The sequence below is a fragment of the Malus sylvestris genome, chromosome 9 (assembly GCF_916048215.2).
Source record: "Malus sylvestris chromosome 9, drMalSylv7.2, whole genome shotgun sequence".
Taxonomy (NCBI): domain Eukaryota; kingdom Viridiplantae; phylum Streptophyta; class Magnoliopsida; order Rosales; family Rosaceae; genus Malus; species Malus sylvestris.
In genome coordinates, this window is record NC_062268.1 from 21,914,849 (window position 1) to 21,930,675 (window position 15,827).

Consider the following 15,827-nt stretch of genomic DNA (forward strand, 5'->3'; position numbering starts at 1 on the left):
TGAGAGAGTAAAAAGGGATCTACGGGAGAAAGTTTGAATTATCAGAGAAGGTTGAGTGGGTAAGAATTGGCTAAAATGAGGGAAATGAGGGAAAATAGGACCATGAGGGAGAGAGATGTGAGGGAAAAGCGATGGGATATGGCGTGTGTGTAAGAGAGAGAAAGAGAAAGATGTGAGATAGAGGGAGAGAAAGAAAATATATATTTTTTTAAAAAGAAAAGAAATGATGTTTGATGGATGATGGCACAAAAGTGTGGGTTTCAAAACCCATAAAAATATTTGTTTAAGCAACTTGCTTGGCCATCCCTCATCATTAAGCCTATTTTAAGGTTGGTGTTTTTTTTTCCCAGGCCGGACCAAGCAGTGATGCACACTGCACTAGGTCAGTTTTTAGAATTTGAATTTATCTCATGTAAATTTACACTATTTCGAACATAACTTCTTCGTACAACTCCGAATTGAGTTCTGTCTGAGGCCACGTGTTCGTAAAAATGTGTACTATTTGATAATAGTAAAATAAGACTGGAAAAGTGAAAGAAAAATTGAGGTTCACATGGTAGGCATACGTGGCATCTGAGGGGTATCTTGATAATTTCACTACAACTGAGAATAAAATACAATAAATCTCGAGGCGGGATATCACAATCTACCTCTCTTAAGAAAATTTCGTCCTCGAAATTAGAAGCAACATGATTTAATCAAGGACGAAATATGGATACAAGTCTCTCACACGTTTTTCCGTTTCCTATGTAGCCTTTTTAGTAGAGTGGTTTCTTCGAATTTTGTCTTGCTTGCGTCCACGCGATCGTAGTGACAAGCACTATGAAAGTAAGGGTGTGTGTGTCTTTGGGTCGAGCCCAAACAATAATTAATTAGGCACGAGACCTAATTAATAAAATACTACTGGAGACAGGCCTACTTACCCACTTGCTTAATGAACCCAACAAATAGGTTATCGATATTATAGTCTGCAACCTGCAATACCAACAATTGATTGTTGTCTTGATAAATAAGTAATGGAATCCCGAGGGTATAAAATTATTATTTTGCCCCTCATTGGGAAAAGTGCATAAATCGTTCGATTTATGCATTGTTCGTACTCACGTGTTCGTAAGAACACGTACTATCTAGAAAGATGTGAAAATGAATAAGAAGTGATAAGGACTCAAATGTCCACGCATGAAATCCACGTAGGATTTCCACTTAGTTGACCATGGGCGTTTCAAAAATTTTCGGCGTTAAGGAAAAAAATAAGAATGAATGTGGGACGGAATTTTGCCAAGTGCTCTAAAGGGTGTCTTCATGGACCGACAGAAGATGGACACATTAGTAAGTCGGTCAACAATCATCGAAAAATCATCGTTGTCTCCACGTGTACGAGGCTCCTCGTACACGAAGTCCATGGTGATATTCTCTTATATTCATCTGAATATAAGGGGTGACTATAACAACTAGAACAATTTCTTTCTTTCTGCTTTGACCTGCCGACAAATTAGGTATTTGCTTGACAGCTAAGGAATCTCCTTTTTCATCCCAAGTCAAAAGTAAAAGGGTCGAACTTGGAAATTAGTTAACAAAGTTTCCTAATGATTTGTAAGTAACGTCACATCAATACTCATGAGTTCAAACTAAAATGGGATAGGACAAGCTGAAAGGTATTCGATCATTCATGTGTTTTTCTGTTGAAGTCATCATCAACTACGTTTACATAACCAGGGTAGTACATGATGGTGCAATCGTAGACATTGATTGATTTTTTTTTTAATTGCAACAATTTTTGGGGATTGACAAAAATGTCATCTACTAAGATCACGTCTCCCAAAAAGGCACATGATTTAAACAAAATTGGCATTTGGAAAATTAGTGTAATGCTGATTGGCTTTGAAATTGCTCAAATCAAATCATTGGGGTTTAGAAAGTTTGACTTCATTATTGGTAGTGAACAAGGAAGTTCTCGATAAGGCTATCACTAATCTCTCGGGATATGGGCAAAATACGCAGTCCGTCAGGTTCATGAACGATATTGGAGCATTCGTCAACCTGCATGACATCACAAGGAACTCATAATGAACATATCGAGTCCTGAACGCAGTCTTTGGAACATCATTATTTCTAATCTTCAGCTGGTCGCAACCAAACTTAAAATTAATCTCTAAGAAAGCTCAGGTTCTATAGAGTTGGTTGGAGAGATCTTCAATTTAAGACATGGATTAACGGTTTTTAATCATCACCCTATTGAATTGCTAGTAAACAATGTAAAATTTTAAGGTTCAATATTTGCTTTTCATGAATTGAAGCAGAGGTCTCTACGATGAAGACTCAAGGAAAATAGGTGTTATACTTGGACATAGATCAATGGTGCCTCACACATCTCAATCTAGTGGTATCAAAGATAGATATTTATGTATGATGTCAAGAATTTAGTTTGACTAGGTTCATAATTTCCAGTTGTACCGAATTGTCGTCTTCCTCTACAACACATGCCGAAAAGCCTTCACCATATTTTCTTAAAAAAAGTTTCACCTAAGGTGACCACAGGGATAACAGGTCGTTAGAAGATGACTAAAAGAATAATAATGATACAGTCGATCCATCTCGTGGATTACGTGGAAATCCATGAAATCTAACGAAATAAGATTAACTGGCATTATTGGATTGGTAATGGAAATAGTGCAATCACTGCACTCACACATGACATAATAGATTTGCCTTGTGGCGTTGGGATTCTACCCGATTAAGGTACTATGTGATTGAAGTATTTGAACAAACAAGGGTAAGATGACTGACTGGTGGTTTTTGTCATTAACATGACTACATGTTTGATATTCACTTGCACAGCTTGCTCCTAAATTTCTACAATTGTGATTTCGATGGCCCTAATTGTCTTATTAAGTGTGTATGTTGGCCGTGCCATTACCTAAAGTCTCTATGGTATTCTAGTAATATCTATTTCCATAGAGTAATGAACTGGTGTCCTGGCAATGCTATGATATCCATATACCGCATTGCACCTTCAATATAAAGAAACCATATTGCTTAGATACTGGTTTGTAGCTCCTAGATATAGGATAGTCTTGTTTTGGTGCATCACCAAGGTTGGCCACTAACCAAGACATGGTCGGAAAAGTAGGTAAGATTTCTAGGAAGGTTGCTCATATGAGGTGATTTTATCGCTTTTGGGAACACTAACTACTACCTTTGGTATGTAATTATGGAAACTAGTGTTTGTGAAACTACCCTAAGCTTGAGAATGAGAACTATCAAAATTCGATCTTCCTCCTGAAGATTTGAAATCATAACTCATATGTTTGAAACATTGACGTTGTCGGGGACCAAATATGATTGTCCCCAAATGTTCTTTTGTTAATTACAACCACATCAACACTAACATAGTTACTCAAGACATTTTCAAAACTTCGAGGTGAAGCAAGACCTTGAGGAAATTTTAGGAGGCGGCACAAAAAATAAAGATTGCCAAGGATGAAAGTGCTTGCAGTTTCCTAACAAAGAAGGTTGGTAACTATGGCTGCATTCTAATTAGGATTGATCTGTAAAGTTCAGGTGGTACACAATTATCGATACGGCTACCCTGCTTCAGGGTCAACAAAATGTCGGTAAGTTGTATAAAAGTGTCAGTGATAATCATGCCAAGTTGCCCAAAACTCATGAAAAGTTGGCATATTTCATGTTCGACGAGGTGGCATAATTATGATGTTAGGATTCAAGAACCGAGAATGCCTACATTACGTGTGTGATGATTGTGATACTGCCTAACCTATGCTTTGATACCAAACTAACACACCCCAACCTGAAATGTCCATGTAGACACCCACATCGCGATGTGCTAGTCGACACCCAGAAGGAATGAAGCCATAAAACGTAGTGATGTGGGAAAATGTGAATAAATTAAAAACCTAAAAGTAACTAATTTAAAGTGCTTATGTGAGCAAGATTGAGCCTATATCGCACAAGTGATGTCAGAGTATATATAAATTGCAGTAAAAGAAGAGTAAGGACATTTATACCAAAAGGAGGAGTCTCCTACATAATAGCTTTTACCAACAATCCTCGCCGCCACGAAACCTCTGCCACTAAAATCCTGGAGGGGCGAAAAACAAGGGTGAATGGGCTCGAAAATAAAATTTGTAAAACATTTTTGAAAAATATAACCCCTCGCTATAAAACAAGTATATGCTTTCCCAAAAATATTATAATACTAGTATGTAATACATTACCTTGTAGAATAAGTGAGTGAAAAATGTAGGGTACACCAACAAGGTATCTCAACATTAAATCTCAAAACGTTATTACAAGAAATCAATGCTCATTATTTTATTTAGGCACACAAGTCCATTGTAGAGATATTCAGACAATGGAGCAGGCTGGGTGTAGGTTTTACATTCTGGTACTAGATCATGTGAGCTGCGCTAGTCGCATCCCATACGAGTCCAAAACATCACACAAAAAGACAGACTGGTACCTAACTCTAGATCCAAAGCAAATGTAGGTCGTAACCGTTCAACTATTCTGCCCGCGGTACTCCTCTGGGTGGTCTACTCCTAAATGGAAAAATTACTACACTAATCACTAAACTGATAATAATTAATGTAGTACACCTAATTTCTTCCAGTTTGCACAAGAACGGGATTTCATCAAAATTTTAGGAAGAAAATCAAATACCCTGTTTGGAGCCATTACACAACCAAATTTGACCCATAATATACCAAAACTAAGCTTAGAACAAGATGAATAAGATTATACCCATTTTAAGGCCAAAAGTTGGCCGGAGCTACTCGAAATATGGCGCTACTCGAAATATGGCCTAAAAGCTATTGCCTGACTTGGAACCATCATAACAGAAGGGATTCGAGCATGCAAACTTAAGTCTGTGGCCTAGAGATTGTGGGAAGTCGTCCTACACCTTCAAACTCGACCAAACCAACAAGGTTTGGCCAGGTTTGGCATGGAAAATCCTACAACTTGCCAAAAAACATGGTAAGTTGGATATTTGTTCTTTAAACACATAGAAACCTGCATGCATGGTAGAAAAATGCACTAGAACCCAAGAGAGAGTTTGAAAGATGAGAGAAGGTTGAGTGGGTAGAGAGAGAATCAGCTGAAATGAGGGAAAACGGGGGAAAATAGGACCATGAGGGAGAGAGATATGAAGGAAAAGTGATGGGATATGGCGTGTGTGTAAAAGAAAGAGGGAGCGAGAAAGACATGAGATAGAGGTAGAGAAAGAAAATATATTTAAAAAAAGAAAAGAAAAAAATAAATGATGTCTGATGGATGATGGGGCAAAAGTGTGGGTTTCAAAACCCATAAAAATATTGTTTAAGCAACTTGCATAGCCATCCCTCATCATTAAGCCTCTTTTAAGGCTAATTTTTTTTTTATCGTTTTACCAGGTTGATAGGAGCATGTTTATGCGACTTAGTTCGCTTGTTTTCTTGCATTTTCATAGTTAGTTTGTATTTATTATAGTGTTTTAAGCAATTTTCATGTGTTTGTAGGTTCAAATGACAAAGTTGGCAAGAAAGTGCAATTTGGAGCCTTTTGAAGCAGTTTTGGGTATCAAATGGATATCTTATGAGTGGAGCAAGATGGATGGACGAATTTGAAAACCAAAGATGTCTAGGAATGTGTTAAAGAGTTGAAGAAATAAATCCAAGACAAAGAAGATAAGGAATCAGCTCAAAAGAAGGAAAATTATCCAAAACCTTATCCAACCTTATCTTATCCAAACAAACCTTATCTTATCTTATCCTATCCTAATCTTAACATTCCTTAAATCTAGCTGTAAGGGGACCTAAAAACCTGATTTCTAGAAGCCTTATTTGTTTCTACATTGGTGCCACATGTTTTAGGCCTTATTCTTTTAGAAATCAACCACATAACACTTCTTCTAGAAGTCCCTACAAATATGGTGCCTCCCCCTGTTCTAGAAGCTCTAGAACCTGCAATCTTTTTCCTTCTGAATTTATGCCAAACCCTAGTCCATTTCCCTTGTGAATTAGGTCGAACTTATCCTCTCCTTTCAGGAATTTGTGCGGTGTATCCTAGCTTATAAATACATCATTATTGTCATAGCCCGTTCCGAATTGAAGGTGTGAAAAGACTAGAATGCCCTTGGGCATTGAGATGAGTCGTATGTGACATGGTTTTAGAAATGGACCAATATAATTATTTTCCTAAGTTTTTGAGGCCAATGAGAACTAAACCTTGGTTAGTTGTGATTGGTGTGTAGATTGGACCACACACACACATCCACATTACTTTATCTCTCTTTTCCCTCCCGTGTTCTCTCTCTATCTCTCGGACTCTCTCTCTCTCTCATTCTTCTTGTACGGACAAACACCAAGTGTTGGAAATATGCCCTGAAAGTCAATCTTTGGAAGAAATCTTTCAGGACAAATGAATCGATGTATGGATGATTCTTATACATGAAATGGCAAAGATACTAATTAGGACTATCTCAATAAACGATATAAGTCCTGAATAGTGAATCCATGGACAATGGATCGATTGAAGAAGTAATCTAATGATGTTAGACTACAGAGACCTTCTTCACATAACCATTATGTCCAAAAGATTCCTGGTCGTTGGATTGTCGGAGGGATACTGACAATGCTTAGACCGGTACATACTGTGTCCGCTTCAATTGGAAGGATGGAAAGTCTCAACCCATTCGTGTTGTGACACTAAGACAAGTATGTAGGTGCTCATTAAGGGAATGAGTTCACTGAACACAATCGAATCAGAGTACTTGTCTGGAGGTCTACTCACATGTCAAGCAAGTAACTCAAATGGTTGGAATAATGTAAGTAATCCTTTGACCTGAGGCATCGTCGTTGTCTTGTGGTTAAGTACTTAATCTTTGATTATGTCAACGTCACTCTATCAGAGTGTCAACGGCATAGTTGGGGTTAAGCCACTTAGTCATGAAGGCAAGTGTATGCGCAACAAGGAATCTCTAATCCTCGATAAGAGAGGAAGAATACTCTAAGATATGATTCGGGAATCTTCGGCCGAAGTATCGAGCGTAATAAAGGGAAGCGTTCCTATACGACTCAATTGGATCATATAAGAAGGAATAATCACATTAGGGGTTTGACATGATATATCCATACCCTAATGATGTGATTGAGAGTATTGTATTAGAGAAGGATTGAATTATATTGTAATTCCAACTGACTAGGTTCTTCGAATAAACTTCTACATTAGCTTGGGTAGCTATGACATATGGTTAGATGTCACTCATAGCTTGTGAGTTCTTCTAGATGATTAAATGTAGTCGTCAAAGAAGAAAGGTGAATTAAAATGAAGTTTTAATTCACTAAGTGATTGAATTAAATATAAGCAATTGGATTGATGCCAATCACCTCACTGCCTTGCTAATTAGAACCTAAAAGATTGTTCACCACAACACTATTGTAGTGAGTAACTAATGGATGATGGAAATAATTAATTGGATTGATTAATTGTTGTGATTGATTTAGAAAGTCTAAAGAAATCATAAAAGCGATAAAGATCGTTTTGGGCTTAAGAAACGTTCGGGTTTAATTGGGCCCATTGGGCCTAAACCCATTGGGCTTTTATTCAAGCATTGGATGACTTAAAATAATAAAAGCCCAAAGCCCAAACAAACAACAAAGAGGCCGGCCACTTTAGGTGTGAAAGGAGTGAGATATTTAGTCAAGTTGTTGACTAGGTTTCTTTTGTCTATATAAGGAACTTTATAAGATATTGTTCATTAGGGTTTTTGTGTGTTAAAACAACAAAGAGGCAAAAGAAAAATAGCTCTCTAAACTACACAAAGGCCGGCCACCAAAGGGGGTTTTTACTAACATCTCTTACACCCTTTTGGTTATTCCTTCATCCTTCTCACTACACTAGTGGGTGAGGATCTTTAGAGGTTTCCTACTTTGGGAACTTGAAGAGAACCTAGGAGCACTCATTATAACAAAGTGGAGGAGGCAAGGAGGGAAGCTAGGCTCAAGGATTTCAAGGAGCAAAGGGCTTGGAGGTGGTCCATCCTTGGTCTCAAGTTTAGATCAAGAGGTATAAGACTAACCTTCACTTTGTTCTTGATTCTAAAATTTGTTTTGATGCATTATATATAAACCTATGAACCTTGAAGGGGATTTGCATGACTATAGCTTTGATAAATTGTTATAAATGCTTCCGCTGCTTTCGTATATTAAATTTGATTTGTATATGCATGATAGTCATTATGAAATCCCATGCTAGAATCTCATAAATTTCCCTTCACCAAGGACCTCTCAAACCTCACTGATCGAGGAAGAAAATGGTACCAATGTGTTCGTGAAGCCCAGACAAGTCGATTGGTACCTATTTCAGGTAAGGATACCTTCGAAAACCCTAGTTTTTCATAACCCCTGATTTGTGCAATGTTCATGCACACATAATTATGGATGATTTTGGGAATTTGAAGCTTGTAGGAAGCTTAATGAGGTCCTAAGGAAGCTCGGAGTGCTTCGTTTGAAGGTTTTGGACGTCGGGATTGTGTGGACGAAGTTTGGCCAGTTTTCTTGGAATTCTCCGGTGAGATTCCGTGACTTTTAGAACTTTAAATTAGTATGATTGTGTTCTACAAGTTAAGAGCTTCATTTTGGTATAAAATACGTGAAAAATGGTGCAAAAATGACTGAGAAATGGGCAGTTGCAGGTCAGCCCAAAATTCGGCGCCGGTGACACAGTTCCAGCATCTGGAGGTTGAAGACGATGCACGTGGGCCGCGCGTGAGGCCGTGTCCTCCCCGGCGAGTGAGGGCGCGTGAGCCATAGAATTTTTTTTCTAGAAATATCACAATGTTCGTGAGGTTGTCTAGATCACTGTGGTATATTCATATACCCAAATTGAGCAATGCATGAGAAGTTATTAGCTAGTTTTGTATATGTGCTTTAAAATAACATTTTTATAGTTAATTCGCATATAGGTGAGACTTATTCCAAGGACGAGCGTATCCACGGGCGACTCGAGGGCTACGACCCTTCGACATACTAGTGAGTGGGCTTTTGTTTTCAGTATATATATTTATATACTTGGTATATTACCCATAAATGCATTTTTAGTAAAGTATGCTTTGGAATAACATGCCAATTGCTTTTATATTCTGAATATGCATTTCATGGTTGCATATATATATAAATGTGGTGCTGTGGAGGCACAGGTAAGTTCAGGTAAATTATGTTTGGTTATGTAAATCATCGATGATATGATATGTGATTGAATAATGTTGAGCTCATAAAACTGCACCTAGGGTGATTGTGATTTAGCCAGAGATGTGAAGTACAGGCTTGTTTATTTACGTCACCTCCTGCACTATATGCTCATATTGGATCCAACTTAAGTGCACAGTCTTGTCGTACAGACCATACTTATGGTTCCGACTCGTAGGTGACTAGCGATTTATCGCCCGGCTATTATGAGAGAATAAAATTGAGCATAATTATATTTCACCCAATCTTGTCCTACAGACCCTTTTTAGTGGTTTCGACTTATGTGCAGTATATTGCCATATAGGTCATTGTAGTGACTCCGACTAGATTGACTTTTGAGCTATGAATTCAGTCGTACAGACCACTTCAGGGGTTCCGGCTAGCATATCATATTTCTATGAAATCATTCCTACCTGGATTGTTTACTTTGTTATATTTTGGCATGGCATACATATGAATATGATTATGTGAAGCATGAACTGAATTGATATGATTTCAGATATATATATATATATATATATATATATATATATATATATATGTATGTATATGCTTATATCTTGATTCTGGGAAAATTATACATGTTTTACAGCGAAGGGTTAGTATATTGATAAATGAAATGATTTTGTAAAACATTTGTTTTTGCCCACTCACATTTTCTGTTTTGCGCCCCTCCAGGTTCTAAGTAAGCTTGCTGTTAGTGGCTCGGGATCGTCGGCAGTTCTGACTTATTTGATTAATAGTAGGACATTCCTGGTACTGTGTAACTAGTACTTGTCCTACTGGACTGCACCTAGACTTTTTATGCTCTGATTATGAGTGTTTACGGTTGTAACTAACTCCTACCACTTCCTGCTAGTAATGCACTCTAGAAATGTGGTTTTTAATTGTTCGTATATTTGCTATCTTTATCACTTCCGTACTATGCACATGGCTACGTCACTCTCACGTGACGACCAGCATGCCTTGACCTCGGTCGGGGTGTGTCAATTATGCGGCATAACTCAGACTACCACCCCTATATTCATTCTGCACCACACATACAAGAGCCAAAACATCAGAAAATACATACTTGTGCACAGATTTGCAAGGAATGAAGGAGAGGAGACCCTTGGAGTCGTGTCTGCCATTCAATCTTTGGAGTTCTAGAGCGTTTCTAGGTGTATTATATCCTTAGTTTTAGTTTAGTGTTTGTTTTAATTTGGTTTTATGTTTTCAAAGGCATGAGGAACTAATTTCTTTTTAGATGAAGGTGAATTTGAAGCCATGATTATATGTTTTATATGAACTGATTACGTCCAGTTATTGTTTCCTGAGTCTTGAATGTGATTTCCTTATCTGAGTTATCAAAACTTATTTATGTATGTTGATTGAGGGTCGACACTTAATTTGCATGCATGAATTTGATGCTAGAGTATAAGGGAGTTTCACCTAATCGTTATGAACTTATATTCATAAGTAGTGGAAGTCACTAGTCATGATTACGTTAAGTAAATTCTAGGCAGGAGTATCATGCTTTTCATAGTTATGAATGCCTCGTCAATGCTTATGGTTTTCAAGGAACTTAATGACCTTTGATATGTCTTTCTATCATGCTTTTCATAGTTAGGGAACTTGATAAGAATAATTTGGTTGCGATGCGTATTCCATCCAATTCAATGAATTAGAGAAAATCTGATAGTTAATTTGTGCTATCACGGTTAACTTGGGGTGTTGTCATTCATGGTTTAAGGGAACAATACTGGAAATTGGTTTGTTTGCATATGTCATGTGTGGAGAAGGATCCTCTAACTAGCCTTTCACCCTTTTCAATTCACCAAATTCGTTTTTATAAAGTGTTTTATGCAAAGTTTCTTGTTTTAAGTTTAAATTCATAAAAAACAATCCCCCTTTCATTAAGTCTTGTTAGTTGAGTCATAATATGTTTTCTTTTAGTCTTTTGAGTCAATTTAAGTCTTATTTTCATCAAAATCGCTTGTTAGGTCTAGAATTGAGCCTTTTTTATTGTTAGTTGTATTGTTTTGAGTGTTTTGAGTCAGTTTTAAGTCTTAAGTGTCTAGTTTTGTGTTTTTGAGTCTAGTTTAGTGCTTAAAGTTTAATTTGTATAAATTAGCATCCCTAGTTAATCTCCGGTCTAGAACGATCCCTACTTGCTTAATACTACAATTGTCAACAATAAGGTTTAATTTGTGTGTCAAGTTAATTTTCACATCACAGGTCGGACCAAGCAGTGATGCACACTGCAGGAGGTTAGTTTTTAGAATTTGAATTTATCTCAGGTAAATTTACCCTGCTTTGAACGTCACTTATTCGTTACAACTCTGAATTAAGTTCCGTTTACGGCCACGTGTTCGTAAAAATGAGTACTATTCGAAAATAGTAAAATAAGACTGGAAGGGTGAAAAGAAAATTCAGGTCCACATGGAAGGCCTACGTGGCATCTCAGGGGTATTTTGATAATTTCACTACTACTAAGAATAAAATACAATAAATCTCAGGGCGGGATGTCACACAATATTTTTTCGCTCTAATGGTTCCTTAATAAAATTTAGCCTTTTCAGGCTAAATTTTTTTCGATAAATAAAATTTATTTAGAATATCATAACTTATTTTGATGAACATTTTAACTTAAAATTATTTAGATTCCAAGAAAAGTTGAAAATTCACGAAACTGACCCCATGTAACGAAAAAAACTTGTGTGGGCCTCAGCGTGCCACTGGACTTTGCTCAGTGGCACTACCGCCCACTCAAAATTTGCCATTTGTTAAACATTAATACAATTTCTACTTATAAGTTTCAAAATATTTAAGTATAAAAACTAAAAAGATTATTTAAAACTAAAAGATAAAAAAATAAAAATAAATAAGACCAGAACACATACTTTGACAGCCCATCCCGAAAGAAATCTTTCGATGGTGTGAATTGCCTAAAATACCCTTAGACGTTTGTGGTGTTGTGCGGTTTAAGTTGTGTTGTGGACCAATTATTTTCTTCCTAAATTTTTGGACCCAATTAGAACTAAAGGTTCTAATTGTTTTGGTTGGTTGTAAGAGAATTAGGACCACACACACACTCTCTCTCCCATTGACCCTCTTTTTCTCTCTCTTCTCTCTCGATTTTCTTCCATTTCCGTACACTGGTACGGACAATACCCAAATCAGACCCTATCTTCACAGATCGACGCCGAAGAGGTTGTTTTTATGTTCCTCGTGAGTCCATGTTTGACGGAATATTCCATTGGCGTCAGGTAACACTGTTAATTTCTGTTAAGGTTTTAATAGAATATTCCTAACGGCAGTTAAGTTTCAGTTAGGGTTTGGCCGCACGTAGGGGTGCTTCTGGTCGTGCCATGGCCAGCGCATGGGTGATCGAAATTTTTTTCTAAAAATATAGGGATGTTCCTGAGGTTGAGTAGATCATGGTGGTATATTCAAATACCCTATTTGAGTAATGTATGAGAAGTTATTTCCTAGTTTTGTATATGTGCTTTAAATAACGTTTATTCAGTTATTTCGCATATAGGTGAGACCTATCGTGGGGACGAGCGCCATCAATCGAGGCTCAGGGGCTATGACCCTTCGACATATTAGTGAGTGGGATTTTGGTTTTCTGTATATACCTATATACTTGAGATTTTTCCCAGAAAATGAATTTGAATGACTATGAGTTTTGAAATGCCATGCAAAGTATCTGTCTATTTTATTATGCATTAGTAGTTGCATATATTTATTATTGGTGCTACGGATGCACAGGTAAGTACCAGGTAAGTTCATAAATCAAAGATAGGAGATTGCTTCAGTTATGTGAGAAATGATGTGTTGTATTGAAAGCTCATAAACCTGCACCCCGGTGTTAGTGCTCCCGCCCAGAGTTAGGGCATAGTCCTTCATGTGATGTTCACCTCCCGCACCATATGCTCACCTTGGATCCAAGTTAGGTGCACAGGGTTGTCGTACATATCACTTTAGGTGGTTCCGACTTGTAGGTGACCTGCGATTATTCGCACAGCTTTCACGTGATCCCCTAGAGCATATTTATTTTACACCTAGTCTTGTCATATAGACCACCTTAGGTGGTTCTGACTCGTGTGCAGGATTTAATTTGATATGATTAAGATTGATTATGAGCTATATACTTAGCCGTGCAGATTGAGTTAAAGGGATTTGGCTGATGCGATATTTGACATTGATATATTTTGCCTGGATTACTTATAGCATTGCATTGAGATACTTTGGCATGGTATACTTCAATGGATTTTCATCTTGAGTATGATTTCTGATTCAGCTTATTATTATTATTATTATTATTTTCTGGGAAATTATACAGGTTTTACGCTGAAGGGTTAGAGCTTTTGAGAATTGAAATGATTTTGAAAAGTTTTGTTTTTGCCCACTCACACTTTCTGTTTTGAGCCCCTCCAGGTTTTAGGTAGAAGTGCTTTGGTGGATCACGAGGATTTCGACGGTGGTTCTTACAGAACATCATAAATGTAGGATCACCCTTGGGTGTTGTATAATTAGTACTTGTCCTGCTTGACGGTACTTAGGCTATTATGCTCTGATTGTGTATTTCACACTTCATCTTGCAATTACACCTTACCTTATCTAGGACTCTAGTTGATTTGGTTTTTGTTTATTCACAATTCCGTATATCTCTATTGCTTTCGCACAATGCATATGGCTACGTCACCCTCGCATGACGGCTAGCATGCCATGATTTAGGTCGAGGTGTGTCACATACTTACTACCCACCCCTTATCAGTTCATCGGAATCCCTCAATTAAAGATCAGTTGCATTAGTGAATTTTTCTTCTTATTCCCTCTAATGACCTTGCTTGGTCTCCCCCCATTCATTAATGTTTTCCCTTCATTATTTGGAATGAATTTTATTGGTATGATCATTTTAAGGTTTATGTGTAAGGACTTTGATAAATTTACAGAGAGTAGTGAGATTCAAACCCTGACCAAATAAAACTCCCCCATTTCTTTCTTAATAATTCTCATTTTGTAAAAAAGAGTTTGATGATTAGAGGAAAATAAGAAAGGTTTGATGAATCGGGAAATATGCATTTCTGGGCATGCATTGAACATGGGTGTAGTCAAACTTGGATTTGAGAGTATTTTAAAAGACTTTAAAATCCTAGTGTAGTCAATTAAAAGATTTTAAAGGATTTTAAAATCCATTCAAATCTAGGTGTAGGCAATTAAAAGATTTTAAAGGATTTTAAAATCCATCTAAATCTAACTGTATTAAAAAAATTAAGATTTTTTAGGATTTCAATAAGTTGTGGATTTTGTGGGATTTGAGAGCAAGAAGTATATATAACCAAGATAAGAATCCAACCTCACCCCCTAGGATTTCAAATCATTTTCCATTTAGGCAGTCCTCAAATCTCTACCAACCCCAGCCATACATAGGTAACCACTATATACTTTGGTGGAATCTCTTTTTATAACCCTTAGACCTTAATTAGGCATGTATGATTATCGAAGGACATAATCGATCTAAGATTTTGGTTAATACTACTCTCCCGCCATTCTGATTTTTTAATGTCTATGGTACTACAAGCACTACTGAAGTACCACAGCGTACGTCTGTGGCAAAATGGCAGTTGGTGGTGTAGTGCTCAAAAGCTCACCAAAGTTATGTTGATCTATCAATTGAGAAAGAGATGAAGTCATGGTTGTGTGAAAGGGGACCCAAAAAGGGAGGGATAAAGTGTCTATCGAGTACACCAGGGCAAGGGGAAATATTTTTTTTTTTCTTTCAATAAAAAAATTATATGAAAATCCACCACAATCCACCAAAATCTACAAACTAAATCCATTAAAATTCTTTAAAATCCATATGAATTTTGTAAGAGTCCTAAATCCTATCAAATCTATCAGTCACTTTTAAAATCCTTTAAAATCTTAGTTTGACTACACCCCCCCCTAAATGAAGGGGTTGCATTATGGGGATAGGAAGGAGGGAGAGAGGGAGGAGGGTGAGCTTGAGAATTATAATAGATCTTTTACATGTTTTTTGAATTTTAGTTTATGTAGTAATTTTTTTTCCAACTTTTAGATTAAATTTAATCAGGAGAATCATATATTAATTTGGGGTTTTACACATGACAAGTTAAGTCTCACACAAATTTTTCTTCCATAAAACATGAATTTATAGAGTTTTTAAGTGAATTTTGAATTAAATATTATTTTAATTGTTTTAGCCATTAGAATTTTTTTTTGTCAAAGAGATAGATTTTATTAAATACGAATTGAAATGTTTGCATCTTCTTTAATGTTAAAAAGAAACTTAGGGCCAAAGGCATCCCACAAGAAAGATCCTCTGTGCCTGAAAGCATGGTTTGCAATAGCGTAAGAGCATCTCCTTAAGGAGATGCCAAATTGTCCACATAAGCTATAACAGTAAAAAAAGACAGCCACAAATTGTTTCCAACCGAAATGCCAAATCCTATGTGGCATGACATGGAATGGCAGCAAAAGGCAGCTTCAAATTTTTTGTTTCTAATTATTAAATGTCTTTTATTAATATTTTAATGTCATTTATTATTTGATTGTTGAGCGGTAGAGTTGGTT

The 15,827-nt window shown here is 36.8% G+C and overlaps 1 long non-coding RNA gene across 1 annotated transcript; it reads left to right on the forward strand.

Annotated features, from left to right (window-relative positions):
• The first annotated feature begins 12,468 nt into the window (after positions 1–12,468).
• LOC126634021 (uncharacterized) lies at positions 12,469–13,804 on the forward strand. Its single transcript, XR_007627159.1, has 3 exons — positions 12,469–12,670; positions 12,769–12,835; positions 13,668–13,804. It is a non-coding gene; the product is annotated as an uncharacterized LOC126634021 (long non-coding RNA).
• Positions 13,805–15,827: the final 2,023 nt, after the last annotated feature.